General features: G+C 45.4%; 19 non-coding genes and 1 pseudogene across 19 annotated transcripts; 11 read left to right on the forward strand and 9 right to left on the reverse strand.

Moving 5' to 3' along the window:
- Window positions 1–21: 21 nt before the first annotated feature.
- Window positions 22–177, reverse strand: LOC135044605 (U1 spliceosomal RNA). The gene has a single exon (XR_010237147.1). It is a non-coding gene; the product is annotated as a U1 spliceosomal RNA (small nuclear RNA).
- Window positions 178–2,538: 2,361 nt separating this feature from the next.
- LOC135044993 (U1 spliceosomal RNA) lies at window positions 2,539–2,702 on the forward strand. Its single transcript, XR_010237529.1, has one exon. It is a non-coding gene; the product is annotated as a U1 spliceosomal RNA (small nuclear RNA).
- A 152-nt stretch (window positions 2,703–2,854) lies between these two features.
- LOC135044542 (U1 spliceosomal RNA) lies at window positions 2,855–2,989 on the forward strand (annotated as a pseudogene).
- A 702-nt stretch (window positions 2,990–3,691) lies between these two features.
- On the forward strand, window positions 3,692–3,855 carry LOC135044854 (U1 spliceosomal RNA). The gene has a single exon (XR_010237391.1). It is a non-coding gene; the product is annotated as a U1 spliceosomal RNA (small nuclear RNA).
- Window positions 3,856–4,007: 152 nt separating this feature from the next.
- LOC135044492 (U1 spliceosomal RNA) lies at window positions 4,008–4,170 on the forward strand. Its single transcript, XR_010237076.1, has one exon. It is a non-coding gene; the product is annotated as a U1 spliceosomal RNA (small nuclear RNA).
- A 670-nt stretch (window positions 4,171–4,840) lies between these two features.
- LOC135044865 (U1 spliceosomal RNA) lies at window positions 4,841–5,004 on the forward strand. The gene has a single exon (XR_010237401.1). It is a non-coding gene; the product is annotated as a U1 spliceosomal RNA (small nuclear RNA).
- A 152-nt stretch (window positions 5,005–5,156) lies between these two features.
- On the forward strand, window positions 5,157–5,320 carry LOC135044461 (U1 spliceosomal RNA). The gene has a single exon (XR_010237053.1). It is a non-coding gene; the product is annotated as a U1 spliceosomal RNA (small nuclear RNA).
- A 668-nt stretch (window positions 5,321–5,988) lies between these two features.
- On the forward strand, window positions 5,989–6,152 carry LOC135045034 (U1 spliceosomal RNA). Its single transcript, XR_010237568.1, has one exon. It is a non-coding gene; the product is annotated as a U1 spliceosomal RNA (small nuclear RNA).
- A 152-nt stretch (window positions 6,153–6,304) lies between these two features.
- On the forward strand, window positions 6,305–6,467 carry LOC135044568 (U1 spliceosomal RNA). Its single transcript, XR_010237131.1, has one exon. It is a non-coding gene; the product is annotated as a U1 spliceosomal RNA (small nuclear RNA).
- A 671-nt stretch (window positions 6,468–7,138) lies between these two features.
- Window positions 7,139–7,302, forward strand: LOC135044752 (U1 spliceosomal RNA). Its single transcript, XR_010237292.1, has one exon. It is a non-coding gene; the product is annotated as a U1 spliceosomal RNA (small nuclear RNA).
- A 6,624-nt stretch (window positions 7,303–13,926) lies between these two features.
- On the reverse strand, window positions 13,927–14,042 carry LOC135044790 (U5 spliceosomal RNA). Its single transcript, XR_010237329.1, has one exon. It is a non-coding gene; the product is annotated as a U5 spliceosomal RNA (small nuclear RNA).
- Window positions 14,043–14,317: 275 nt separating this feature from the next.
- Window positions 14,318–14,433, reverse strand: LOC135044669 (U5 spliceosomal RNA). Its single transcript, XR_010237210.1, has one exon. It is a non-coding gene; the product is annotated as a U5 spliceosomal RNA (small nuclear RNA).
- Window positions 14,434–14,719: 286 nt separating this feature from the next.
- LOC135044763 (U5 spliceosomal RNA) lies at window positions 14,720–14,835 on the reverse strand. The gene has a single exon (XR_010237303.1). It is a non-coding gene; the product is annotated as a U5 spliceosomal RNA (small nuclear RNA).
- Window positions 14,836–15,105: 270 nt separating this feature from the next.
- On the reverse strand, window positions 15,106–15,221 carry LOC135044695 (U5 spliceosomal RNA). Its single transcript, XR_010237236.1, has one exon. It is a non-coding gene; the product is annotated as a U5 spliceosomal RNA (small nuclear RNA).
- Window positions 15,222–15,365: 144 nt separating this feature from the next.
- LOC135044690 (U1 spliceosomal RNA) lies at window positions 15,366–15,528 on the forward strand. The gene has a single exon (XR_010237231.1). It is a non-coding gene; the product is annotated as a U1 spliceosomal RNA (small nuclear RNA).
- A 6,631-nt stretch (window positions 15,529–22,159) lies between these two features.
- Window positions 22,160–22,275, reverse strand: LOC135044797 (U5 spliceosomal RNA). Its single transcript, XR_010237336.1, has one exon. It is a non-coding gene; the product is annotated as a U5 spliceosomal RNA (small nuclear RNA).
- Window positions 22,276–22,550: 275 nt separating this feature from the next.
- On the reverse strand, window positions 22,551–22,666 carry LOC135044670 (U5 spliceosomal RNA). The gene has a single exon (XR_010237211.1). It is a non-coding gene; the product is annotated as a U5 spliceosomal RNA (small nuclear RNA).
- A 286-nt stretch (window positions 22,667–22,952) lies between these two features.
- Window positions 22,953–23,068, reverse strand: LOC135044764 (U5 spliceosomal RNA). The gene has a single exon (XR_010237304.1). It is a non-coding gene; the product is annotated as a U5 spliceosomal RNA (small nuclear RNA).
- Window positions 23,069–23,338: 270 nt separating this feature from the next.
- LOC135044725 (U5 spliceosomal RNA) lies at window positions 23,339–23,454 on the reverse strand. The gene has a single exon (XR_010237266.1). It is a non-coding gene; the product is annotated as a U5 spliceosomal RNA (small nuclear RNA).
- A 144-nt stretch (window positions 23,455–23,598) lies between these two features.
- LOC135044701 (U1 spliceosomal RNA) lies at window positions 23,599–23,761 on the forward strand. The gene has a single exon (XR_010237242.1). It is a non-coding gene; the product is annotated as a U1 spliceosomal RNA (small nuclear RNA).
- Window positions 23,762–26,220: the final 2,459 nt, after the last annotated feature.

Raw genomic sequence — 26,220 nt, forward strand, 5'->3', positions numbered from 1 at the left:
AGAGAGACCTGAGACAAAGAGATCTGAATTATACGAGAGCCGACCAGAGGAAACACAAATTATGCAGTCAAGTGTCCCACATTTGGGGAAATCGTAGGAGCAGCACACCCAGTGTGCAATGGGTGAGCCTTGCCCTGGGAGAAGCACCTTCCTGATTATAGTATCTCACCTGGGTGTGCTGCCCCTGCGATTTCCCCAAATGTGGGAAACTTGACTGCATAATTTGTGTTTCCCCTGGTCGGCTCTCATATAATTCAGATCTCTTTGTCTCAGGTCTCTCTCCAGCCTAGTTTGCTGTCTGTTTCCACTTCTTTTTTCTTGAGCCCCTCCCTTCTATACCCTTGTGGACTATCCTGACTTCTCCTCCTGTCTGCTTACTTTGTGCCTTCCAATGCACAATGCAAACTACAGGTAGTGCTGCAGGGCCCACACCCTTTTACTTGCCTTACAGAGCAGCTCTGGAGCTGTTACAGTGCCAAGCTGCTGCAAGAAATCAGCTTGAATGCTTCAGGGGCTGGGGCATGGCCAACATGAGCCCCACACCGAAGGAGGGTGGGGGTGTTTAATGCGAACTAAGGGTCATCCAAGCGCCGCAAAAGGCCGCCATGCCCTGCATACCCCTTTTCTCTTTTCATATGCAGATGAGGGTTCCAGCCAACTTTGGCCCACTGCTTGGATGACATCACTATATGCATATCCGTCTTCTGCAGACCTTCCCCCAGGAATGCTTGTACTAGTTGTTGCATTTGGTTTGTTGTTTGGGGGTGCTTCAGTATTAGGCAGCCTTCTGCCCTCCCATGTTCATCTGAAAATATGTGTTCTCACTGCAGTTGTTGTCCCCAGATGAGAGTTCCCTTGTGCTGCCTCAGTTGAATCTCCTTTACTCTAAAACTTGTAAAACTTAGCAAAAGTGTTTACTAAATAGCTGCTCGGCAAAGTTGCAATGCCGAGACTCCCCGACCAGCTGCCCAGGATGAACCCACCTTTCTAGTAGAATGGGTCTTCACCTAATTCAGTAACGGCAATCCTGCCGTGGAATGAGCATGCTGAATCTTACCACAGATCCAGCGCATAATTGTCTACATGGAAGCAGGACACCCAATCCTGTTGGGAGCATACAGGACAAACAGAGCCTCTGTTTTCCTAATCTGAACCGTTCTGGTGACATAAATTTTCAAAGTTCTGACCACAGCCAGAGACTTTGACTCAACGAAGGTGTCAGTGGCCAAAGGCACCATGTGGAGAGATGAACCACCTTCGGCAGAAATAGTTGACGTGTCCTCAATTCTGCTCTATCTTCATGAAATATCAAATAAAGGCTCTTGTGATACTGCATGGTTTGTACTGTTTTCCATGTGCTCCCAGATCTTTCAAGCAAGAAGCATGGTCAAGAAAGTTCTGTTTGAAAAGAAACAACATTTACTGTCATTGTTATAGAATTTGGGAGAAAAAACAAGAAGAAATCTGCACTGTTGACGCACTGGACAGAATGAATGAATCATAAAATATAACCTTTATTAAGTATGTATTAAAATTGGATAAATATTAATATTATTATCCCAAACTGCAGTGAAACATAAAGGTTAAAATCACAGAACTAACATACATGTGCATAAGAAGAATAAAGAGATGTGAAAAAAAGGTTTAAAAAGCGTGTCCGTGTGTGATTATTTTTGAAGGCACAACCCTGGCGGGGTTGTTTATATAGATATATATGTTGCTAATAATCACTTTCTAGCGTAATGTTATTAAATAGCTGTTAGTATCTATGTCGTCAGGTACCACTGGGTCGTATCCTATATACTCCTGTGGGAAACTTGACTGCATAATTTGTGTTTCCCCTGGTCGGCTCTCGTATAATTCAGATCTCTTTGTCTCAGGTCTCTCTCCAGCCTAGTTTGCTGTCTGTTTCCACTTCTCTTTTCTTGAGCCGCTGCCTTCTATGCCCTTGTGCACTCTCCAGACTTCTCCTGTCTGCTTACTTTGTGCCTTCCAACGCACAATGCAAACTACAGGTAGTGCTGCAGGGCCCACACCCTTTTACTTGCCTTACAGAGCAGCTCTGGAGCTGTTACAGTGCCCAGCTGCAGCAAGAAATCAGCTTGAATGCTTCAGGGGCTGGGGCATAGCCAACATGAGCCCCACACCGACGGAGGGTGGAGGTGTTTAATGCAAACTAGGGGTCAGCCAAGCGCCGCAAAAGGCCGCCATGCCCTGCATGCCCCTTTTCTCTTTTCATATGCAGACGAGGGTTGAAGCCAACTTTGACCCACTGCTTGGATGACATCACCATATGCAAATCCATCTGCGGCAGGCCTTCCCCCAGGAATGCTTGCACTAGTTGTTGCATTTGGTTTGTTGTTTGGGGGTGCTTCAGTATTAGGCAGCCTTCTGCCCTCCCATGTTCATCTGAAAATATGTGTTCTCCCTGCAGTTGTTGTCCCCAGATGAGAGTTCCCTTGTGCTGCCTCAGTTGAATCTCCTTTACTTGACAGAGATGTGCCTGAGCAGCGGCCCTCCCCAGCCCTATCCCAAATCATACTTATTTTGCATAGGAGATACCATGGTCATGAAGATTGTTCTCCCAGGGTTAGGTTCATTCATTGCGTTCTGGGTATGCTGACCTCTGTGATTTCCCCAAATGTGGGAAACTCAACTGCATTATTTGTGGTAGTGGGGGACTGTGTTTGTGCTTTCCTCTGGTCAGCTCTGGTAAAAGTCAGATTTCTTTGTCTCAGATCTTCCTCTAGCCTTGTTCTTCTTTCAAGAGTTCCCTTGTGCTGCCTCAGTTGGATCTCCTTCACTTGACAGGGGGGTGCCCGAGCAGCGACCCTCCCCAGCTCTAGCCCAACTCCTACTTACCTGCCAGGTGAGATACTATGATCATGAAGTTGCTTCTCCCAGGGCAAGGCTCACCCATTGCACTCTGGGTGTGCTGCCCCTGCGATTTCCCCAAATATGGGAAACTTGATTGCATAATTTGTGTTTCCCCTAGTCGGCTCTCATATAATTCAGATCTCTTTGTCTCATGTCTCTCTCCAGCCTAGTTTGCTGTCTGTTTCCACTTCTTTTTTCTTGAGCCCCTCCCTTCTATACCCTTGTGCACTATCCTGACTTCTCCTCCTGTCTGCTTACTTTGTGCCTTCCGATGCACAATGCAAACTACAGGTAGTGCTGCAGGGCCCACACCCTTTTACTTGCCTTACAGAGCAGCTCTGGAGCTGTTACAGTGCCAAGCTGCTGCAAGAAATCAGCTTGAATGCTTCAGGGGCTGGGGCATGGCCAACATGAGCCCCACACCGAAGTAGGGTGGGGGTGTTTAATGCGAACTAAGGGTCATCCAAGCGCCGCAAAAGGCCGCCATGCCCTGCATACCCCTTTTCTCTTTTCATATGCAGATGAGGGTTCCAGCCAACTTTGGCCCACTGCTTGGATGACATCACTGTATGCAAATCCGTCTTCTGCAGACCTTCCCCCAGGAATGCTTGTACTAGTTGTTGCATTTGGTTTGTTGTTTGGGGGTGCTTCAGTATTAGGCAGCCTTCTGCCCTCCCATGTTCATCTGAAAATATGTGTTCTCCCGGCAGTTGTTGTCCCCAGATGAGAGTTCCCTTGTGCTGCCTCAGTTGAATCTCCTTTACTTGACAGAGATGTGCCTGAGCAGCGGCCCTCCCCAGCCCTATCCCAAATCATACTTATTTTGCATAGGAGATACCATGGTCATAAAGATTGTTCTCCCAGGGTGAGGTTCATTCATTGCATTCTGGGTATGCTGACCCCTGTGATTTCCCCAAATGTGGGAAACTCAACTGCATTATTTGTGGTAGTGGGGGACTGTGTTTGTGTTTTCCTCTGGTCAGCTCTGGTAAAAGTCAGATTTCTTTGTCTCAGATCTTCCTCTAGCCTTGTTCTTCTTTCGAGAGTTCCATTGTGCTGCCTCAGTTTGATCTCCTTCACTTGACAGGGGGGTACCCGAGCAGCGACCCTCCCCAGCTCTAGCCCAACTCCTACATAACTGCCAGGTGAGATACTATGATCATGAAGGTGCTTCTCCCAGGGCAAGGCTCACCCATTGCACTCTGGGTGTGCTGCTCCTGCGATTTCCCCAAATGTGGGAAACTTGACTGCATAATTTGTGTTTCCCCTGGTCGGCTCTCGTATAATTCAGATCTCTTTGTCTCAGGTCTCTCTCCAGCCTAGTTTGCTGTCTGTTTCCACTTCTCTTTTCTTGAGCCGCTGCCTTCTATGCCCTTGTGCACTCTCCTGACTTCTCCTGTCTGCTTACTTTGTGCCTTCCAACGCACAATGCAAACTACAGGTAGTGCTGCAGGGCCCACACCCTTTTACTTGCCTTTCAGAGCAGCTCTGGAGCTGTTACAGTGCCCAGCTGCTGCAAGAAATCAGCTTGAATGCTTCAGGGGCTGGGGCATAGCCAACATGAGCCCCACACCGACGGAGGGTGGAGGTGTTTAATGCGAACTAAGGGTCATCCAAGCGCCGCAAAAGGCCGCCATGCCCTGCATACCCCTTTTCTCTTTTCATATGCAGATGAGGGTTCCAGCCAACTTTGGCCCACTGCTTGGATGACATCACCGTATGCAAATACGTCTTCTGCAGACCTTCCCCCAGGAATGCTTGTACTAGTTGTTGCATTTGGTTTGTTGTTTGGGGTGCTTCAGTATTAGGCAGCCTTCTGCTCTCCCATGTTCATCTGAAAATATGTGTTCTCCCTGCAGTTGTTGTCCCCAGATGAGAGTTCTCTTGTGCTGCCTCAGTTGAATCTCCTTTACTTGACAGAGATGTGCCTGAGCAGCGGCCCTCCCCAGCCCTATCCCAAATCATACTTATTTTGCATAGGAGATACCATGGTCATGAAGATTGTTCTTCCAGGGTGAGGTTCATTCATTGCATTCTGGGTATGCTGACCCCTGTGATTTCCCCAAATGTGGGAAACTCGACTGCATTATTTGTGGTAGTGGGGGACTGTGTTTGTGCTTTCCTCTGGTCAGCTCTGGTAAAAGTCAGATTTCTTTGTCTCAGATCTTCCTCTAGCCTTGTTCTTTTTTTGAGAGTTTCCTTGTGCTGCCTCAGTTGGATTTCCTTCACTTGACAGGGGGGTGCCCGAGCAGCGACCCTCCCCAGCTCTAGCCCAACTCCTACTTACCTGCCAGGTGAGATACTATGATCAGGAAGGTGCTTCTCCCAGGGCAAGGCTCACCCATTGCACTCTGGGTGTGCTGCTCCTACGATTTCCCCAAATGTGGGACACTTGACTACATAATTTGTGTTTCCTCTGGTCGGCTACTCGTATAATTCAGATCTCTTTGTCTCAGGTCTCTCTCCAGCCTAGTTTGCTGTCTGTTTCCACTTCTCTTTTCTTGAGCCCCTGCCCTTGCCCTTGTGCACTCTCCTGACTTCTCCTGTCTGCTTACTTTGTGCCTTCCAACGCACAATGCAAACTACAGGTAGTGCTGCAGGGCCAACACCCTTTTACTTGCCTTACAGAGCAGCTCTGGAGCTGTTACAGTGCCCAGCTGCTGCAAGAAATCAGCTTGAATGCTTCAGGGGCTGGGGCATAGCCAACATGAGCCCCACACCGACGGAGGGTGGAGGTGTTTAATGCGAACTAAGGGTCATCCAAGCGCCGCAAAAGGCCGCCATGCCCTGCATACCCCTTTTCTCTTTTCATATGCAGATGAGGGTTCCAGCCAACTTTGGCCCACTGCTTGGATGACATCACCGTATGCAAATCCGTCTTCTGCAGACCTTTTCCCAGGAATGCTTGTACTAGTTGTTGCATTTGGTTTGTTGTTTGGGGGTGCTTCAGTATTAGGCAGCCTTCTGCTCTCCCATGTTCATCTGAAAATATGTGTTCTCCCTGCAGTTGTTGTCCCCAGATGAGAGTTCCCTTGTGCTGCCTCAGTTGAATCTCCTTTACTTGACAGAGATGTGCCTGAGCAGCGGCCCTCCCCAGCCCTATCCCAAATCATACTTATTTTGCATAGGAGATACCATTGTCATGAAGATTGTTCTCCCAGGGTGAGGTTCATTCATTGCATTCTGGGTATGCTGACCCCTGTCATTTCCCCAAATGTGGGAAACTTGACTGCATTATTTGTGGTAGTGGGGGACTGTGTTTGTGCTTTCCTCTGGTCAGCTCTGGTAAAAGTCAGATTTCTTTGTCTCAGATCTTCCTCTAGCCTTGTTCTTTTTTCGAGAGTTTCCTTGTGCTGCCTCAGTTGGATCTCCTTCACTTGACAGGGGGGTGCCCGAACAGCGACCCTCCCCAGCTCTAGCCCAACTCCTACTTACCTGCCAGGTGAGATACTATGATCAGGAAGGTGCTTCTCCCAGGGCAAGGCTCACCCAATGCACTCTGGGTGTGCTGCTCCTACGATTTCCCCAAATGTGGGACACTTGATTACATAATTTGTGTTTCCTCTGGTCGGCTCTCGTATAATTCAGATCTCTTTGTCTCAGGTCTCTCTCCAGCCTAGTTTGCTGTCTGTTTCCACTTCTCTTTTCTTGAGCCGCTCCCTTCTATGCCCTTGTGCACTATCCTGACTTCTCCCGTCTGCTTACTTTGTGCCTTCCAACGCACAATGCAAACTACAGGTAGTGCTGCAGGGCCCACACCCTTTTACTTGCTTTACAGAGCAGCTCTGGAGCTGTTACAGTGCCCAGCTGCTGCAAGAAATCAGCTTGAATGCTTCAGGGGCTGGGGCATAGCCAACATGAGCCCCACACCGAAGGAAGGTGGAGGTGTTTAATGCAAACTAGGGGTCATCCAAGCGCCGCAAAAGGCCGCCATGCCCTGCACACCCCTTTTTTATTTTCATATGCAGACGAGGGTTGAAGCGAACTTTGACCCACTGCTTGGATGACATCACCATATGCAAATCCATCTGCTGCAGGCCTTCCCCCAGGAATGCTTGCACTAGTAGTTGCATTTGGTTTGTTGTTTGGGGGTGCTTCAGTGTTAGGCAGCCTTCTGCCCTCCCATGTTCATCTGAAAATATGTGTTCTCCCTGCAGTTGTTGTCCCCAGATGAGAGTTCCCTTGTGTTGCCTCAGTTGAATCTCCTTTACTTGACAGAGATGTGCCTGAGCAGCGGCCCTCCCCAGCCCTATCCCAAATAATACTTATTTTGCATAGGAGATACCATGGTCATGAAGATTGTTCTCCCAGGGTGAGGTTCATTCATTGCACTCTGGGTATGCTGACCCCTGTGATTTCCCCAAATGTGGGAAACTCGACTGCATTATTTGTGGTAGTGGGGGACTGCGTTTGTGCTTTCCTCTGGTCAGCTCTGGTAAAAGTCAGATTTCTTTGTCTCAGATCTTCCTCTAGCCTTGTTCTTCTTTCGAGAGTTCCCTTGTGCTGCCTCAGTTGGATCTCCTTCACTTGACAGGGGGTGCCCGAGCAGCAATCCTCCACAGCTCTAGCCCAACTCCTACTTACCTGCCAGGTGAGATACTATGATGTTCACTGTTAGGGCAATCAGGATGTGGAATTCCCTGCCAGGGAAGGTGGTAATGGCGGACTCTGTAATTGGATTTAAAAAAGGAATGGATACATTTCTGAATGAAAAAGCTATCCAAGGTTATAATACTTAAAATATCAACATGGTTAATCCGGGGGTAACATGAGTTATAGTAGCTAACTAGTCATAAAACATTATTCAGCAAGTATGTAGAATCATCACAACTTAAAACAGGTTGAACACGATGGGCAATTTGCCTCTATTCAACCTCAAAAACTATGTTACTATATGTTACTATATTACTATGTTACTGTAGTATACAGAACACCACAATGTAATGAGCAGTGATAGTGAGCACTGATGAGGATACTAGAACTGACACTGAGCAGCAAGATGCAGCACTGGACTATTAGTAATGTACTGTAGTATGCTGAGCACCACAATGCAGCACAAGACAATGAGCAGTGATACTGAGCACTGATGAGGATACTACTGAGAACTGACACTGAGCAGGAGAGACACACTACTAGTATTACTGAGCAGCAATAAGTAACCACTGATACTGAGCACTGATATTGAGATTTCCACTGAGAGAACATAGCCACGTCCTCTCCGCTCTCTCTTCAATGCACGAGTAAAAATGGCGGCAACGCGCAGCTCTTTATATGGAATCCGAATCTCGAGAGAATCCGACAGCGGGATGATGACATTTTCCCTTGTTCAGGTTTTCCGAGTCAGGCGGGAACAACCGAGCCTGCCTCGGACCAGTGTAAACCACGTGGAGTTCGTCGGGAATTCGGTTCTCGGAGAACCGAACCCGCTCCTCTCTACCTTATACCCATCAATTTTTTTATTTTCAATCTAAGCCCCTGCAGTTTTCTGTAAGCATCTGCTTCGCTATGATGATCAACAAGTCACAAGGGCAAACACTCAGGGCTTGAGGCGTAGATCTTAGGACCAGCTGCTACAAGCATGGCAGAGGTGTCACTATCACTGGTGACACCCAGAGAGGTGGCGAAGGAGATTGTAATGCAGTGCGCGCAGATAAGCAGCGCAATGGTAAAAAGGAGGCATGGTTTCATAGGTAGGGGCGTGGCCTGGTGGCCTGAATCTACATTTTGTTGCTCCGGGTGTCCCGGGGGTTGGGGGCTGCACCCGGGGACTAGTGTGTGTGCGGTGCTGGCTCCTGCACAGTGACAGGGCATGGCCACCCAGCATGACGCCTCCATTCTTGACCATGCTGTAATTGCAGTCGCACTGCAGTTCAGCGTGATCATAAAAAATGGTGTAGCCTCCTGCTGGTGCAGACTGTATGTGCGCGCAGGAAGCCGCCACCATTTTTGTGATCACAGCGGCTGAATGTGATGTCATACAGCCGCTGTGACCACGCCCCCTGTGTCTCCTCCGTTGCAGACCCCATTTTGAAGCCTTGCCCCCGCACCGCTCCATCCCTGACTTGGAAATGGAGTGTTGCTGACCCCCCTCTCCCCCCCCCGCCCCGATTGACAGGCAGAGGCGATCGCATTCTCTGCGGGGTGCCGCAGAAAATGCAGGCACATGCGTATGCTGTTAGCAATTTTTGCAGTTGGATCGCTTATTGTGATTGCATTCCAACCTGAATCAGGCCCTATTACCTATCACAATGCGCTGCGGGCAGTACAAAATTGGGTTAATATAGGAGTAAAACTCCCAGACCTGTGCTCCTTAACTGTACCTGGTGGCTAGTGGAGCGGCTGCCCAGTAATCAGTGTCCACGCCAGTGCGCACACGGTCCACCCCCTACGGCCACGCTCCCCTTCATCAGCGGCCTCGTGATCCGGAAGGGCGGTGTGTGTGTGACTGACCTTAGGAAGAAACTGGAGCCTCCGCTGCAGTGACCCAGCAACCAGGGCACGGGAGTATACAGCGCCGCTGGGAGTGATGAAGCTGCAGTAAAGATGTCTATTAGACCTAGCCTGCTGCAGCCCTTGTAGATTCTCATAAAACAAGTTCTTCTTTTCTTGTCAAAATTAATAGCTAAGAATAGGCTGCCTGAGGCAGGCCCCTGTTAAGTGGCCTGCTACTGAAGGCACCAACTACAAACTGAGCTCCCTGTTCATGGAAGCGGGGTTATAGAGGAGGATGCGCTGAGCATCTTGGGAACAGTCAAAAGCTTTGAGCCGGTTGGTGCCTCAGATCAAGATCCTACTCTACACCCCAATGTGAATCCTTGTGGAGTCCAGTGTACCCCACAGAAGAAATTAATGTGTCACACCCATTGGCAGCAACCTTAGAATAGCTGCTGACGGGCACAATTGAGAAAGGAAGGGGGGGGGGGACATTTGAATCCAGCACATAGATGCAATTCAAATATGTAATTTGTACCTTCCTATTTTAAAATATAATGGATGAACCTCACCCTGTGAGAACAATCTTCATGATCAAGAGATCTCATATGCAAAATAAGTATGAGTTGGGATAGGGCTGGGGAGGGTGGCTGCTCGGGCAGCCCCTCCCCCGTCAAGTTAAGGAGATTCAACTGAGGACGCACAAGGGAACTCTCGTCTGGGGACAACAACTGCAGGGAGACCACATCTGTTCAGATGAACATGGGAGGGTGGAAGGCTGCCTAATATTGAAGCACCATCAAATATCAAACCATATGCAACAACTAGTACAAGCATTCCTGGGGGAAGGTCTGCAGAAGACGGATTTGCATACGGTGATGTCATCCAAGATGTGGGCCAAAGTTGGCTGGAACCCTCATCTGCATATGAAAAGAGAAAAGGGGCATGCAGGGCATGGCGGCCTTTTGCGGTGCTTGGATGACCCCTAGTTCGCATTAAACACCCCCACCCTCCTTTGGTGTGGGGCTCATGTTGGCCATGCCCCATCCCCTGAAGCATTCAAGCTGATTTCTTGCAGCAGCTGGGCACTGTAACAGCTCCAGAGCTGTTCTGTAAGGCAAGTAAAAGGGTGTGGGCCCTGCAGCACCACCTGTAGTACGCATTGTGCGTTGGAAGGCACAAAGTAAGCAGACGGGAGGAGAAGTCAGGATAGTGCGCAAGGGCATCCTTTTCTCTTAGTCCGTAGAGGATGCTGGGGTCACATTAAGAACCATGGGGTATAGACGGGATCCGCAAGAGACATGGGCACTTTAAGACTTTCAAAGGGTGTGAACTGGCTCCTCCCTCTATGCCCCTCCTCCAGACTCCAGTTATAGGAACTGTGCCCAGGGAGACGGACATTTCGAGGAAAGGATTTATTGTTAAACTAAGGTGAGCATCTTACCAGCTCACACCTTAAGCATGCCGCAGAACGTGGCATTCAACAGAACACAAGCCAACGGCATGAACAATTGCAGCAAAAAGCTGACCAGAACCATAACATAACATGTGTATAACCACAAGTAATAACTGCAGACACAGTATGGACTGGGACGGGTGCCCAGCATCCTCTACGGACTAAGAGAAAAGGATTTACCGGTAGGTATTAAAATCCTATTTTCTCATACGACCTAGAGGATGCTGGGGTCACATTAAGAACCATGGGGTTATACCAAAGCTCTTGAACGGGTGGGAGAGTGCGTACGACTCTGCAGCACCGAATGACCCAACTTGAGGTTATCATCAGCCAAGGTATCAAACTTGTAAAACTTAGCAAAAGTGTTTACTAAATAGCTGCTCGGCAAAGTTGCAATGCCGAGACTCCCCGACCAGCTGCCCAGGATGAACCCACCTTTCTAGTAGAATGGGTCTTCACCTAATTCAGTAACGGCAATCCTGCCATGGAATGAGCATGCTGAATCTTACCACAGATCCAGCGCATAATGGTCTACATGGAAGCAGGACACCCAATCCTGTTGGGAGCATACAGGACAAACAGAGCCTCTGTTTTCCTAATCTGAACCGTTCTGGTGACATAAATTTTCAAAGTTCTGACCACAGCCAGAGACTTTGACTCAACGAAGGTGTCAGTGGCCAAAGGCACCATGTGGAAAGATGAACCACCTTCGGCAGAAATTGTTGACGTGTCCTCAATTCTGCTCTATCTTCATGAAAGATCAAATAAAGGCTCTTGTGATACTGCATGGTTTGTACTGTTTTCCATGTGCTCCCAGATCTTTCAAGCAAGTAGCATGGTCAAGAAAGTTCTGTTTGAAAAGAAACAACATTTACTGTCATTGTTATAGAATTTGGGAGAAAAAACAAGAAGAAATCTGCACTGTTGACGCACTGGACAGAATGAATGAATCATAAAATATAACCTTTATTAAGTATGTATTAAAATTGGATAAATATTAATATTATTATCCCAAACTGCAGTGAAACATAAAGGTTAAAATCACAGAACTAACATACATGTGCATAAGAAGAATAAAGAGATGTGAAAAAAAGGTTTAAAAAGCGTGTCCGTGTGTGATTATTTTTGAAGGCACAACCCTGGCGGGGTTGTTTATATAGATATATATGTTGCTAATAATCACTTTCTAGCGTAATGTTATTAAATAGCTGTTAGTATCTATGTCGTCAGGTACCACTGGGTCGTATCCTATATACTCCCTTCACTCAATAGGGGTTACCTCCCGGGAAGCCATCCCCATTGGCGAATTTGTGGGGGTGATTGAGTATAACCGGTAAGCTAACCTCCAATTTGTGGGGTGCTTAGGTAGATGGGGATCACTTATTTCTCTGTGTCCCCTAAGACTATATTCCTAAATTCAATACCACAGGGGGATAGCTTTCTATATCGGATAAGGAATCACTTGATAGGGAAATCTCTATGCATCATGGAAAGATCATATTTATTAATATCCAAACTAAAAAAATGATGAATAGCTTTAATTTAGCTGTTTAGATATAGTTAATTGGCGAGATATACCAACAGGTGCGGTTGCCTTAAGGAATATGGCAATTCCAATATAAATAGCAGCCCTCCTTCATATAATCAGCCAGATCTTATTAAATCTGGTCCAGATATAGCCGTTCAGATATACTTAATTGACAACATATATCAATCGGTGGGGTTGCCTTAAGGAATATAGCAATTCCAATTCTCATATAAATAGCAACCTTCCTTCATATATTCAGCCAGATCTTATTTAATCTGATCTAGGCGTAGGCAATAATGCTTTCCTTAGAGGTATAGCCACCTCAATTCTTATTAGGAAGCAAAGTGTCTGTCATAATGGTTTATCCAATTCATCTAAGAAATAATATATTCCATGTGTCAGAGATTCATTACTCTCTATTTACACTGTTAAAGAGTTAATTCTTATTATGTTACAGTGTAATGAAATTATCATATAGGGAGATGTGGCAATTCCATGTGCTATATATATAATAACCCTTAGTGGTCCAGATTCCACAATGAGGAATTTTCTTATAAACCGCTGAAACACACAGCTGTTTGACTGACTTCCAAATATATCTATCTCACTTTGTAACAGTCTTATGATAGAGAAACTGTTACATATTCGGTCACTTAGTTATCTAAAGGTAAACAGACTCAGTGTGAGGGTAATATAATATATCAAATGCGCTGTCAATAATCGTGGTAACTGGTGTAATAATGTGGTATATTGAGTATGCTAGTAAGGCATATAACTGCTCTCCAGCCTTTAAGTGTTACCAATCAATTTGTTACACTGTAAAGGATTTATGGTGTCCTGTTAGGACATGCAGCTGCTAGGCTGACTCAAAGATTTATCCATTTGTAACAATTATGTAACAGTTATATACATGTTACTGGTATTACATAGAAATAGTATGACACAGGCCAGCAGTCCCATGTGTCTAGATTCCACAATAGGAGATTTTCTTTGTCTTATAAACTGCTGGAACACACAGCTGCTAGACTGACTTCAAATATATATATTACTTTGTAACAGTCTTATAGTAAAGAGACTGTTACACACTGTCATTTAGTTATCTCAAGGTTAGCAGATTCTGTGTGAGGATAGTGTTCTGTTAGAACATGCAGCTGCTAGGCTGACTCATAGAAAATGTATCCATTTGTAACAAATGACACATACAGCATTAAATTAATATCTATAGCAGCCCATGTGACATCTCTACTCATCATAATTGTCTGGTTATTGCCAATCTGGACAGCAGGAGTGATATATATTCACTAGTCCCAATATCCCATCATATAAATATACCCACACTGATATACTTTCTTATCAAGAGTTATTAGTAGCTATCTGTATGCACTTTAGACATTGTATCTGCTAAGTGACATCATATCTAGTGTATTCCTTTCTTATAGCTCAGCTTCTATTCCCTATTAGTGGAGACTAACAGCTAACATCATAATCATATATTTTTGTTTTATAACATTTCACATGAGTCAAATACACGCGGACACGCCGTGCCCTACACGTGTGTTTCACTGCATCTATGGCAACTTACATTAAAGCTAACAAGAAAGCACACTCGTTCTGTCTTTAAACTGATAAAAGAAACCCCAATAATATGGGGCATGCAAAAATTGAGATAAAACTCAGTTTTGCTCCTCTCCACGGAAATCTTTAATAAAAGGCGAAATATTTGTTAGTTCTGAAGAGAAACCAGAGCATGACCAAGATTCCACCTGTCGCCTGAGTGCCATGCCAGCAGTTCTCATTGAGCTCAAAGTGAGCACCCAATTTGAAAGAAAGATAGCAGATTTCTCACCAGGCTTCCCCTAGCTATAAACATGGTTTGTACTCTTTTCCATGTGTTCCCAGATCTTTCAAGCAATTAGTATAGTCAAGAAAGTTCTGTTTGAAAAGAAACAAACATTTACTGTCATTTCTATGCAAATGAGCTTACATTAAAGCACACTCGTTCTATCTTTAAACAGATAAAATAAAACCCCAATAAGATGGGGAATGCAAAATTTGAGATAAAACTCAGTTTTGCTCCTCTCCACGGAAATCTTTAGTAAAAGGCGAAAGATTTGTTCGTTCTGAAGAGAAACCAGAGCATGACCAAGATTCCACCTGTCGCCTGAGTGCCATGCCAGCAGTCCTCATTCAGCTCAAAGTGAGCACCCAATTTGAAAGAAAGAAAGCAGATTTCTCACCAGGCTTCCCCTTGCTATAAGCATGGTTTGTACTCTTTTCCATGTGCTCCCAGATCTTTCAAGCAAGTAGCATGGTCAAGAAAGTTCTGTTTGAAAAGAAACAGACATTTACTGTCATTGTTATACAAATAAACTTACATTAAAGCCAACAAGAAAGCACACTCATTCTGTCCTTAAACTGATAAAAGAAACCCCAATAATATGGGGCATGCAAAAATTGAGATAAAACTCAGTTTTGCTCCTCTCCACGGAAATCTTTAATAAATGGCGAAAGATTTGTTCATTCTGAAGAGAAACCAGAGCATGACCAAGATTCCACCTGTCGCCTGAGTGCCATGCCAGCAGTCCTCATTCAGATCAAAGTGAGCGCCCAATTTGAAAGAAAGCAGATTTCTCACCTGGCTTCTCCTTGCTATAAGCATGGTTTGTACTGTATTCCATGTGCTCCCAGATCTTTCAAGCAAGTAGCATGGTCAAGAAAGTTCTGTTTGAAAAGAAACAAACATTTACTGTAATTTCTATGCATATGAGCTTTCATTAAAGCACACTCATTCTATCTTTAAACCGATAAAAGAAAATCCAAAAAGATGGGGCATGCAAAAATTGAGGTAAAACTCAGTTTTGCTCCTCTCCACGGAAATCTTTAGTAAAAGGCGAAAGATTTGTTCGTTCTGAAGAGAAGCCAGAGCATGACCAAGATTTTCATCTGAAAATATGTGTTCTCCCTGCAGTTGTTGTCCCCAGATGAGAGTTCCCTTGTGCTGCCTCAGTTGAATCTCCTTTACTTGACAGAGATGTGCCTGAGCAGCGGCCCTCCCCAGCCCTATCCCAAATCATACTTATTTTGCATAGGAGATACCATGGTCATGAAGATTGTTCTCCCAGGGTGAGGTTCATTCATTGCATTCTGGGTATGCTGACCCCTGTGATTTCCCCAATGTGGGAAACTCGACTGCATTATTTGTGGTAGTGGGGGACTGTGTTTGTGCTTTCCTCTGGTCAGCTCTGGTAAAAGTCAGATTTCTTTGTCTCAGATCTTCCTCTAGCCTTGTTCTTCTTTCGAGAGTTCCCTTGTGCTGCCTCAGTTGGATCTCCTTCACTTGACAGGGGGTGCCCGAGCAGCAATCCTCCACAGCTCTAGCCCAACTCCTACTTACCTGCCAGGTGAGATACTATGATCTTCACTGTTAGGGCAATCAGGATGTGGAATTCCCTGCCAGGGAAGGTGGTAATGGCGGACTCTGTAATTGGATTTAAAAAAGGAATGGATACATTTCTGAATGAAAAAGCTATCTAAGGTTATAATACTTAAAATATCAACATGGTTAATCCGGGGGTAACATGAGTTATAGTAGCTAACTAGTCATAAAACATTATTCAGCAAGTATGTAGAATCATCACAACTTAAAACAGGTTGAACACGATGGGCAATTTGCCTCTATTCAACCTCAAAAACTATGTTACTATATGTTACTATATTACTATGTTACTGTAGTATACAGAACACCACAATGTAATGAGCAGTGATAGTGAGCACTGATGAGGATACTAGAACTGACACTGAGCAGCAAGATGCAGCACTGGACTATTAGTAATGTACTGTAGTATGCTGAGCACCACAATGCAGCACAAGACAATGAGCAGTGATACTGAGCACTGATGAGGATACTACTGAGAACTGACACTGAGCAGGAGAGACACACTACTAGTATTACTGAGCAGCAATAAGTAACCACTGATACTGAGCACTGATATTGAGATTTCCACTGAGAGAACATAGCCACGTCCTCTCCGCTCTCTCTTCAATGCACGAGTAAAAATGGCGGCAACGCGCAGCTCTTTATATGGAATCCGAATCTCGAGAGAATCCGACAGCGGGATGATGACATTTTCCCTTGTTCAGGTTTTCCGAGTCAGGCGGGAACAACCGAGCCTGCCTCGGACCAGTGTAAACCACGTGGAGTTCGTCAGGAATTCGGTTCTCGGAGAACCGAACCCGCTCCTCTCTACCTTATACCCATCAATTTTTTTATTTTCAATCTAAGCCCCTGCAGTTTTCTGTAAGCATCTGCTTCGCTATGATGATCAACAAGTCACAAGGGCAAACACTCAGGGCTTGAGGCGTAGATCTTAGGACCAGCTGCTACAAGCATGGCAGAGGTGTCACTATCACTGGTGACACCCAGAGAGGTGGCGAAGGAGATTGTAATGCAGTGCGCGCAGATAAGCAGCGCAATGGTAAAAAGGAGGCATGGTTTCATAGGTAGGGGCGTGGCCTGGTGGCCTGAATCTACATTTTGTTGCTCCGGGTGTCCCGGGGGTTGGGGGCTGCACCCGGGGACTAGTGTGTGTGCGGTGCTGGCTCCTGCACAGTGACAGGGCATGGCCACCCAGCATGACGCCTCCATTCTTGACCATGCTGTAATTGCAGTCGCACTGCAGTTCAGCGTGATCATAAAAAATGGTGTAGCCTCCTGCTGGTGCAGACTGTATGTGCGCGCAGGAAGCCGCCACCATTTTTGTGATCACAGCGGCTGAATGTGATGTCATACAGCCGCTGTGACCACGCCCCCTGTGTCTCCTCCGTTGCAGACCCCATTTTGAAGCCTTGCCCCCGCACCGCTCCATCCCTGACTTGGAAATGGAGTGTTGCTGACCCCCCTCTCCCCCCCCCCCGCCCCGATTGACAGGCAGAGGCGATCGCATTCTCTGCGGGGTGCCGCAGAAAATGCAGGCACATGCGTATGCTGTTAGCAATTTTTGCAGTTGGATCGCTTATTGTGATTGCATTCCAACCTGAATCAGGCCCTATTACCTATCACAATGCGCTGCGGGCAGTACAAAATTGGGTTAATATAGGAGTAAAACTCCCAGACCTGTGCTCCTTAACTGTACCTGGTGGCTAGTGGAGCGGCTGCCCAGTAATCAGTGTCCACGCCAGTGCGCACACGGTCCACCCCCTACGGCCACGCTCCCCTTCATCAGCGGCCTCGTGATCCGGAAGGGCGGTGTGTGTGTGACTGACCTTAGGAAGAAACTGGAGCCTCCGCTGCAGTGACCCAGCAACCAGGGCACGGGAGTATACAGCGCCGCTGGGAGTGATGAAGCTGCAGTAAAGATGTCTATTAGACCTAGCCTGCTGCAGCCCTTGTAGATTCTCATAAAACAAGTTCTTCTTTTCTTGTCAAAATTAATAGCTAAGAATAGGCTGCCTGAGGCAGGCCCCTGTTAAGTGGCCTGCTACTGAAGGCACCAACTACAAACTGAGCTCCCTGTTCATGGAAGCGGGGTTATAGAGGAGGATGCGCTGAGCATCTTGGGAACAGTCAAAAGCTTTGAGCCGGTTGGTGCCTCAGATCAAGATCCTACTCTACACCCCAATGTGAATCCTTGTGGAGTCCAGTGTACCCCACAGAAGAAATTAATGTGTCACACCCATTGGCAGCAACCTTAGAATAGCTGCTGACGGGCACAATTGAGAAAGGAAGGGGGGGGGGGGGGGACATTTGAATCCAGCACATAGATGCAATTCAAATATGTAATTTGTACCTTCCTATTTTAAAATATAATGGATGAACCTCACCCTGTGAGAACAATCTTCATGATCAAGAGATCTCATATGCAAAATAAGTATGAGTTGGGATAGGGCTGGGGAGGGTGGCTGCTCGGGCAGCCCCTCCCCCGTCAAGTTAAGGAGATTCAACTGAGGACGCACAAGGGAACTCTCGTCTGGGGACAACAACTGCAGGGAGACCACATCTGTTCAGATGAACATGGGAGGGTGGAAGGCTGCCTAATATTGAAGCACCATCAAATATCAAACCATATGCAACAACTAGTACAAGCATTCCTGGGGGAAGGTCTGCAGAAGACGGATTTGCATACGGTGATGTCATCCAAGATGTGGGCCAAAGTTGGCTGGAACCCTCATCTGCATATGAAAAGAGAAAAGGGGCATGCAGGGCATGGCGGCCTTTTGCGGTGCTTGGATGACCCCTAGTTCGCATTAAACACCCCCACCCTCCTTTGGTGTGGGGCTCATGTTGGCCATGCCCCATCCCCTGAAGCATTCAAGCTGATTTCTTGCAGCAGCTGGGCACTGTAACAGCTCCAGAGCTGTTCTGTAAGGCAAGTAAAAGGGTGTGGGCCCTGCAGCACCACCTGTAGTTCGCATTGTGCGTTGGAAGGCACAAAGTAAGCAGACGGGAGGAGAAGTCAGGATAGTGCGCAAGGGCATCCTTTTCTCTTAGTCCGTAGAGGATGCTGGGGTCACATTAAGAACCATGGGGTATAGACGGGATCCGCAAGAGACATGGGCACTTTAAGACTTTCAAAGGGTGTGAACTGGCTCCTCCCTCTATGCCCCTCCTCCAGACTCCAGTTATAGGAACTGTGCCCAGGGAGACGGACATTTCGAGGAAAGGATTTATTGTTAAACTAAGGTGAGCATCTTACCAGCTCACACCTTAAGCATGCCGCAGAACGTGGCATTCAACAGAACACAAGCCAACGGCATGAACAATTGCAGCAAAAAGCTGACCAGAACCATAACATAACATGTGTATAACCACAAGTAATAACTGCAGACACAGTATGGACTGGGACGGGTGCCCAGCATCCTCTACGGACTAAGAGAAAAGGATTTACCGGTAGGTATTAAAATCCTATTTTCTCATACGACCTAGAGGATGCTGGGGTCACATTAAGAACCATGGGGTTATACCAAAGCTCTTGAACGGGTGGGAGAGTGCGTACGACTCTGCAGCACCGAATGACCCAACTTGAGGTTATCATCAGCCAAGGTATCAAACTTGTAAAACTTAGCAAAAGTGTTTACTAAATAGCTGCTCGGCAAAGTTGCAATGCCGAGACTCCCCGACCAGCTGCCCAGGATGAACCCACCTTTCTAGTAGAATGGGTCTTCACCTAATTCAGTAACGGCAATCCTGCCATGGAATGAGCATGCTGAATCTTACCACAGATCCAGCGCATAATGGTCTACATGGAAGCAGGACACCCAATCCTGTTGGGAGCATACAGGACAAACAGAGCCTCTGTTTTCCTAATCTGAACCGTTCTGGTGACATAAATTTTCAAAGTTCTGACCACAGCCAGAGACTTTGACTCAACGAAGGTGTCAGTGGCCAAAGGCACCATGTGGAAAGATGAACCACCTTCGGCAGAAATTGTTGACGTGTCCTCAATTCTGCTCTATCTTCATGAAAGATCAAATAAAGGCTCTTGTGATACTGCATGGTTTGTACTGTTTTCCATGTGCTCCCAGATCTTTCAAGCAAGTAGCATGGTCAAGAAAGTTCTGTTTGAAAAGAAACAACATTTACTGTCATTGTTATAGAATTTGGGAGAAAAAACAAGAAGAAATCTGCACTGTTGACGCACTGGACAGAATGAATGAATCATAAAATATAACCTTTATTAAGTATGTATTAAAATTGGATAAATATTAATATTATTATCCCAAACTGCAGTGAAACATAAAGGTTAAAATCACAGAACTAACATACATGTGCATAAGAAGAATAAAGAGATGTGAAAAAAAGGTTTAAAAAGCGTGTCCGTGTGTGATTATTTTTGAAGGCACAACCCTGGCGGGGTTGTTTATATAGATATATATGTTGCTAATAATCACTTTCTAGCGTAATGTTATTAAATAGCTGTTAGTATCTATGTCGTCAGGTACCACTGGGTCGTATCCTATATACTCCCTTCACTCAATAGGGGTTACCTCCCGGGAAGCCATCCCTATTGGCGAATTTGTGGGGGTGATTGAGTATAACCGGTAAGCTAACCTCCAATTTGTGGGGTGCTTAGGTAGATGGGGATCACTTATTTCTCTGTGTCCCCTAAGACTATATTCCTAAATTCAATACCACAGGGGGATAGCTTTCTATATCGGATAAGGAATCACTTGATAGGGAAATCTCTATGCATCATGGAAAGATCATATTTATTAATATCCAAACTAAAAAAATGATGAATAGCTTTAATTTAGCTGTTTAGATATAGTTAATTGGCGAGATATACCAACAGGTGCGGTTGCCTTAAGGAATATGGCAATTCCAATATAAATAGCAGCCCTCCTTCATATAATCAGCCAGATCTTATTAAATCTGGTCCAGATATAGCCGTTCAGATATACTTAATTGACAACATATATCAATCGGTGGGGTTGCCTTAAGGAATATAGCAATTCCAATTCTCATATAAATAGCAACCTTCCTTCATATATTCAGCCAGATCTTATTTAATCTGATCTAGGCGTAGGCAATAATGCTTTCCTTAGAGGTATAGCCACCTCAATTCTTATTAGGAAGCAAAGTGTCTGTCATAATGGTTTATCCAATTCATCTAAGAAATAATATATTCCATGTGTCAGAGATTCATTACTCTCTATTTACACTGTTAAAGAGTTAATTCTTATTATGTTACAGTGTAATGAAATTATCATATAGGGAGATGTGGCAATTCCATGTGCTATATATATAATAACCCTTAGTGGTCCAGATTCCACAATGAGGAATTTTCTTATAAACCGCTGAAACACACAGCTGTTTGACTGACTTCCAAATATATCTATCTCACTTTGTAACAGTCTTATGATAGAGAAACTGTTACATATTCGGTCACTTAGTTATCTAAAGGTAAACAGACTCAGTGTGAGGGTAATATAATATATCAAATGCGCTGTCAATAATCGTGGTAACTGGTGTAATAATGTGGTATATTGAGTATGCTAGTAAGGCATATAACTGCTCTCCAGCCTTTAAGTGTTACCAATCAATTTGTTACACTGTAAAGGATTTATGGTGTCCTGTTAGGACATGCAGCTGCTAGGCTGACTCAAAGATTTATCCATTTGTAACAATTATGTAATGTTATATACATGTTACTGGTATTACATAGAAATAGTATGACACAGGCCAGCAGTCCCATGTGTCTAGATTCCACAATAGGAGATTTTCTTTGTCTTATAAACTGCTGGAACACACAGCTGCTAGACTGACTTCAAATATATATATTACTTTGTAACAGTCTTATAGTAAAGAGACTGTTACACACTGTCATTTAGTTATCTCAAGGTTAGCAGATTCTGTGTGAGGATAGTGTTCTGTTAGAACATGCAGCTGCTAGGCTGACTCATAGAAAATGTATCCATTTGTAACAAATGACACATACAGCATTAAATTAATATCTATAGCAGCCCATGTGACATCTCTACTCTTATCATAATTGTCTGGTTATTGCCAATCTGGACAGCAGGAGTGATATATATTCACTAGTCCCAATATCCCATCATATAAATATACCCACACTGATATACTTTCTTATCAAGAGTTATTAGTAGCTATCTGTATGCACTTTAGACATTGTATCTGCTAAGTGACATCATATCTAGTGTATTCCTTTCTTATAGCTCAGCTTCTATTCCCTATTAGTGGAGACTAACAGCTAACATCATAATCATATATTTTTGTTTTATAACATTTCACATGAGTCAAATACACGCGGACACGCCGTGCCCTACACGTGTGTTTCACTGCATCTATGGCAACTTACATTAAAGCTAACAAGAAAGCACACTCGTTCTGTCTTTAAACTGATAAAAGAAACCCCAATAATATGGGGCATGCAAAAATTGAGATAAAACTCAGTTTTGCTCCTCTCCACGGAAATCTTTATTAAAAGGCGAAATATTTGTTAGTTCTGAAGAGAAACCAGAGCATGACCAAGATTCCACCTGTCGCCTGAGTGCCATGCCAGCAGTTCTCATTGAGCTCAAAGTGAGCACCCAATTTGAAAGAAAGATAGCAGATTTCTCACCAGGCTTCCCCTAGCTATAAACATGGTTTGTACTCTTTTCCATGTGTTCCCAGATCTTTCAAGCAATTAGTATAGTCAAGAAAGTTCTGTTTGAAAAGAAACAAACATTTACTGTCATTTCTATGCAAATGAGCTTACATTAAAGCACACTCGTTCTATCTTTAAACAGATAAAATAAAACCCCAATAAGATGGGGAATGCAAAATTTGAGATAAAACTCAGTTTTGCTCCTCTCCACGGAAATCTTTAGTAAAAGGCGAAAGATTTGTTCGTTCTGAAGAGAAACCAGAGCATGACCAAGATTCCACCTGTCGCCTGAGTGCCATGCCAGCAGTCCTCATTCAGCTCAAAGTGAGCACCCAATTTGAAAGAAAGAAAGCAGATTTCTCACCAGGCTTCCCCTTGCTATAAGCATGGTTTGTACTCTTTTCCATGTGCTCCCAGATCTTTCAAGCAAGTAGCATGGTCAAGAAAGTTCTGTTTGAAAAGAAACAGACATTTACTGTCATTGTTATACAAATAAACTTACATTAAAGCCAACAAGAAAGCACACTCATTCTGTCCTTAAACTGATAAAAGAAACCCCAATAATATGGGGCATGCAAAAATTGAGATAAAACTCAGTTTTGCTCCTCTCCACGGAAATCTTTAATAAATGGCGAAAGATTTGTTCATTCTGAAGAGAAACCAGAGCATGACCAAGATTCCACCTGTCGCCTGAGTGCCATGCCAGCAGTCCTCATTCAGATCAAAGTGAGCGCCCAATTTGAAAGAAAGCAGATTTCTCACCTGGCTTCTCCTTGCTATAAGCATGGTTTGTACTGTATTCCATGTGCTCCCAGATCTTTCAAGCAAGTAGCATGGTCAAGAAAGTTCTGTTTGAAAAGAAACAAACATTTACTGTAATTTCTATGCAAATGAGCTTTCATTAAAGCACACTCATTCTATCTTTAAACCGATAAAAGAAAATCCAAAAAGTTGGGGCATGCAAAAATTGAGGTAAAACTCAGTTTTGCTCCTCTCCACGGAAATCTTTAGTAAAAGGCGAAAGATTTGTTCGTTCTGAAGAGAAGCCAGAGCATGACCAAGATTTTCATCTGAAAATATGTGTTCTCCCTGCAGTTGTTGTCCCCAGATGAGAGTTCCCTTGTGCTGCCTCAGTTGAATCTCCTTTACTTGACAGAGATGTGCCTGAGCAGCGGCCCTCCCCAGCCCTATCCCAAATCATACTTATTTTGCATAGGAGATACCATGGTCATGAAGATTGTTCTCCCAGGGTGAGGTTCATTCATTGCATTCTGGGTATGCTGACCCCTGTGATTTCCCCAATGTGGGAAACTCGACTGCATTATTTGTGGTAGTGGGGGACTGTGTTTGTGCTTTCCTCTGGTCAGCTCTGGTAAAAGTCAGATTTCTTTGTCTCAGATCTTCCTCTAGCCTTGTTCTTCTTTCGAGAGTTCCCTTGTGCTGCCTCAGTTGGATCTCCTTCACTTGACAGGGGGTGCCCGAGCAGCAATCCTCCACAGCTCTAGCCCAACTCCTACTTACCTGCCAGGTGAGATACTATGATCTTCACTGTTAGGGCAATCAGGATGTGGAATTCCCTGCCAGGGAAGGTGGTAATGGCGGACTCTGTAATTGGATTTAAAAAAGGAATGGATACATTTCTGAATGAAAAAGCTATCTAAGGTTATAATACTTAAAATATCAACATGGTTAATCCGGGGGTAACATGAGTTATAGTAGCTAACTAGTCATAAAACATTATTCAGCAGGTATGTAGAATCATCACAACTTAAAACAGGTTGAACACGATGGGCAATTTGCCTCTATTCAACCTCAAAAACTATGTTACTATATGTTACTATATTACTATGTTACTGTAGTATACAGAAAACCAAAATGCAATGAACAGTGATAGTGAGCACTGATGAGGATACTAGAACTGACACTGAGCAGCAAGATGCAGCACTGGACTATTAGTAATGTACTGTAGTATGCTGAGCACCACAATGCAGCACAAGACAATGAGCAGTGATACTGAGCACTGATGAGGATACTACTGAGAACTGACACTGAGCAGGAGAGACACACTACTAGTATTACTGAGCAGCAATAAGTAACCACTGATACTGAGCACTGATATTGAGATTTCCACTGAGAGAACATAGCCACGTCCATTCCGCTCTCTCTTCAATGCACGAGTAAAAATGGCGGCAACGCGCAGCTCTTTATATGGAATCCGAATCTCGCGAGAATCCGACAGCGGGATGATGACATTTTCCCTTGTTCAGGTTTTGCGAGTCAGGCGGGAACAACCGAGCCTGCCTCGGACCAGTGTAAACAACGTGGAGTTCGTGGGGAATTCGGTTCTCGGAGAACCGAACCCGCTCCTCTCTACCTTATACCAATCAATTTTTTTATTTTCAATCTAAGCCCCTGCAGTTTTCTGTAAGCATCTGCTTCGCTATGATGATCAACAAGTCACAAGGGCAAACACTCAGGGCTTGAGGCGTAGATCTTAGGACCAGCTGCTACAAGCATGGCAGAGGTGTCACTATCACTGGTGACACCCAGAGAGGTGGCGAGGGAGATTGTAATGCAGTGCGCGCAGATAAGCAGCGCAATGGTAAAAAGGAGGCATGGTTTCATAGGTAGGGGCGTGGCCTGGTGGCCTGAATCTACATTTTGTTGCTCCGGGTGTCCCGGGGGTTGGGGGCTGCACCCGGGGACTAGTGTGTGAGCGGTGCTGGCTCCTGCACAGTGAAAGGGCATGGCCACCCAGCATGACGCCTCCCTTCTTGACCATGCTGTAATTGCAGTCGCACTGCAGTTCAGCGTGATCATAAAAAATGGTGTAGCCTCCTGCTGGTGCCGACTGTATGTGCGCGCAGGAAGCCGCCACCATTTTTGTGATCACAGCGGCTGAATGTGATGTCATACAGCCGCTGTGACCACGCCCCCTGTGTCTACTCCGTTGCAGACCCCATTTTGAAGCCTTGCCCCCGCACCGCTCCATCCCTGACTTGGAAATGGAGTGTTGCTGACCCACCTATCCCCCCCCGCCCCGATTGACAGGCAGAGGCGATCGCATTCTCTGCGGGGTGCCGCAGAAAATGCAGGCACATGCGTATGCTCTTAGCAATTTTTGCAGTTGGATCGCTTATTGTGATTGCAATCCAACCTGAATCAGGCCCTATTACCTATCACAATGCGCTGCGGGCAGTACAAAATTGGGTTAATATAGGAGAAAAACCCCCAGACCTGTGCTCCTTAACTGTACCTGGTGGCTAGTGGAGCGGCTGCCCAGTAATCAGTGTCCACGCCAGTGCGCACACGGTCCACCCCCTACGGCCACGCTCCCCTTCATCAGCGGCCTCGTGATCCGGAAGGGTGGTGTGTGTGTGACTGACCTTAGGATGAAACCGGACCCTCCGCTGCAGTGACCCAGCAACCAGGGCACGGGAGTATACAGCGCCGCTGGGAGTGATGAAGCTGCAGTAAAGATGTCTATTAGACCTAGCCTGCTGCAGCCCTTGTAGATTCTCATAAAACAAGTTCTTCTTTTCTTGTCAAAATTTATAGCTAAGAATAGGCTGCCTGAGGCAGGCCCCTGTTAATTGGCCTGCTACTGAAGGCACCAACTACAAACTGAGCTCCCTGTTCATGGAAGCGGGGTTATAGAGGAGAATGCGCTGAGCATCTTGGGAACAGTCAAAAGCTTTGAGCCGGTTGGTGCCTCAGATCAAGATCCTACTCTACACCCCAATGTGAATCCTTGTGGAGTCCAGTGTACCCCACAGAAGAAATTAATGTGTCACACCCATTGGCAGCAACCTTAGAATAGC

The sequence above is a fragment of the Pseudophryne corroboree genome, unplaced genomic scaffold (assembly GCF_028390025.1).
Source record: "Pseudophryne corroboree isolate aPseCor3 unplaced genomic scaffold, aPseCor3.hap2 scaffold_90, whole genome shotgun sequence".
NCBI classification, from domain to species: Eukaryota; Metazoa; Chordata; class Amphibia; order Anura; family Myobatrachidae; genus Pseudophryne; species Pseudophryne corroboree.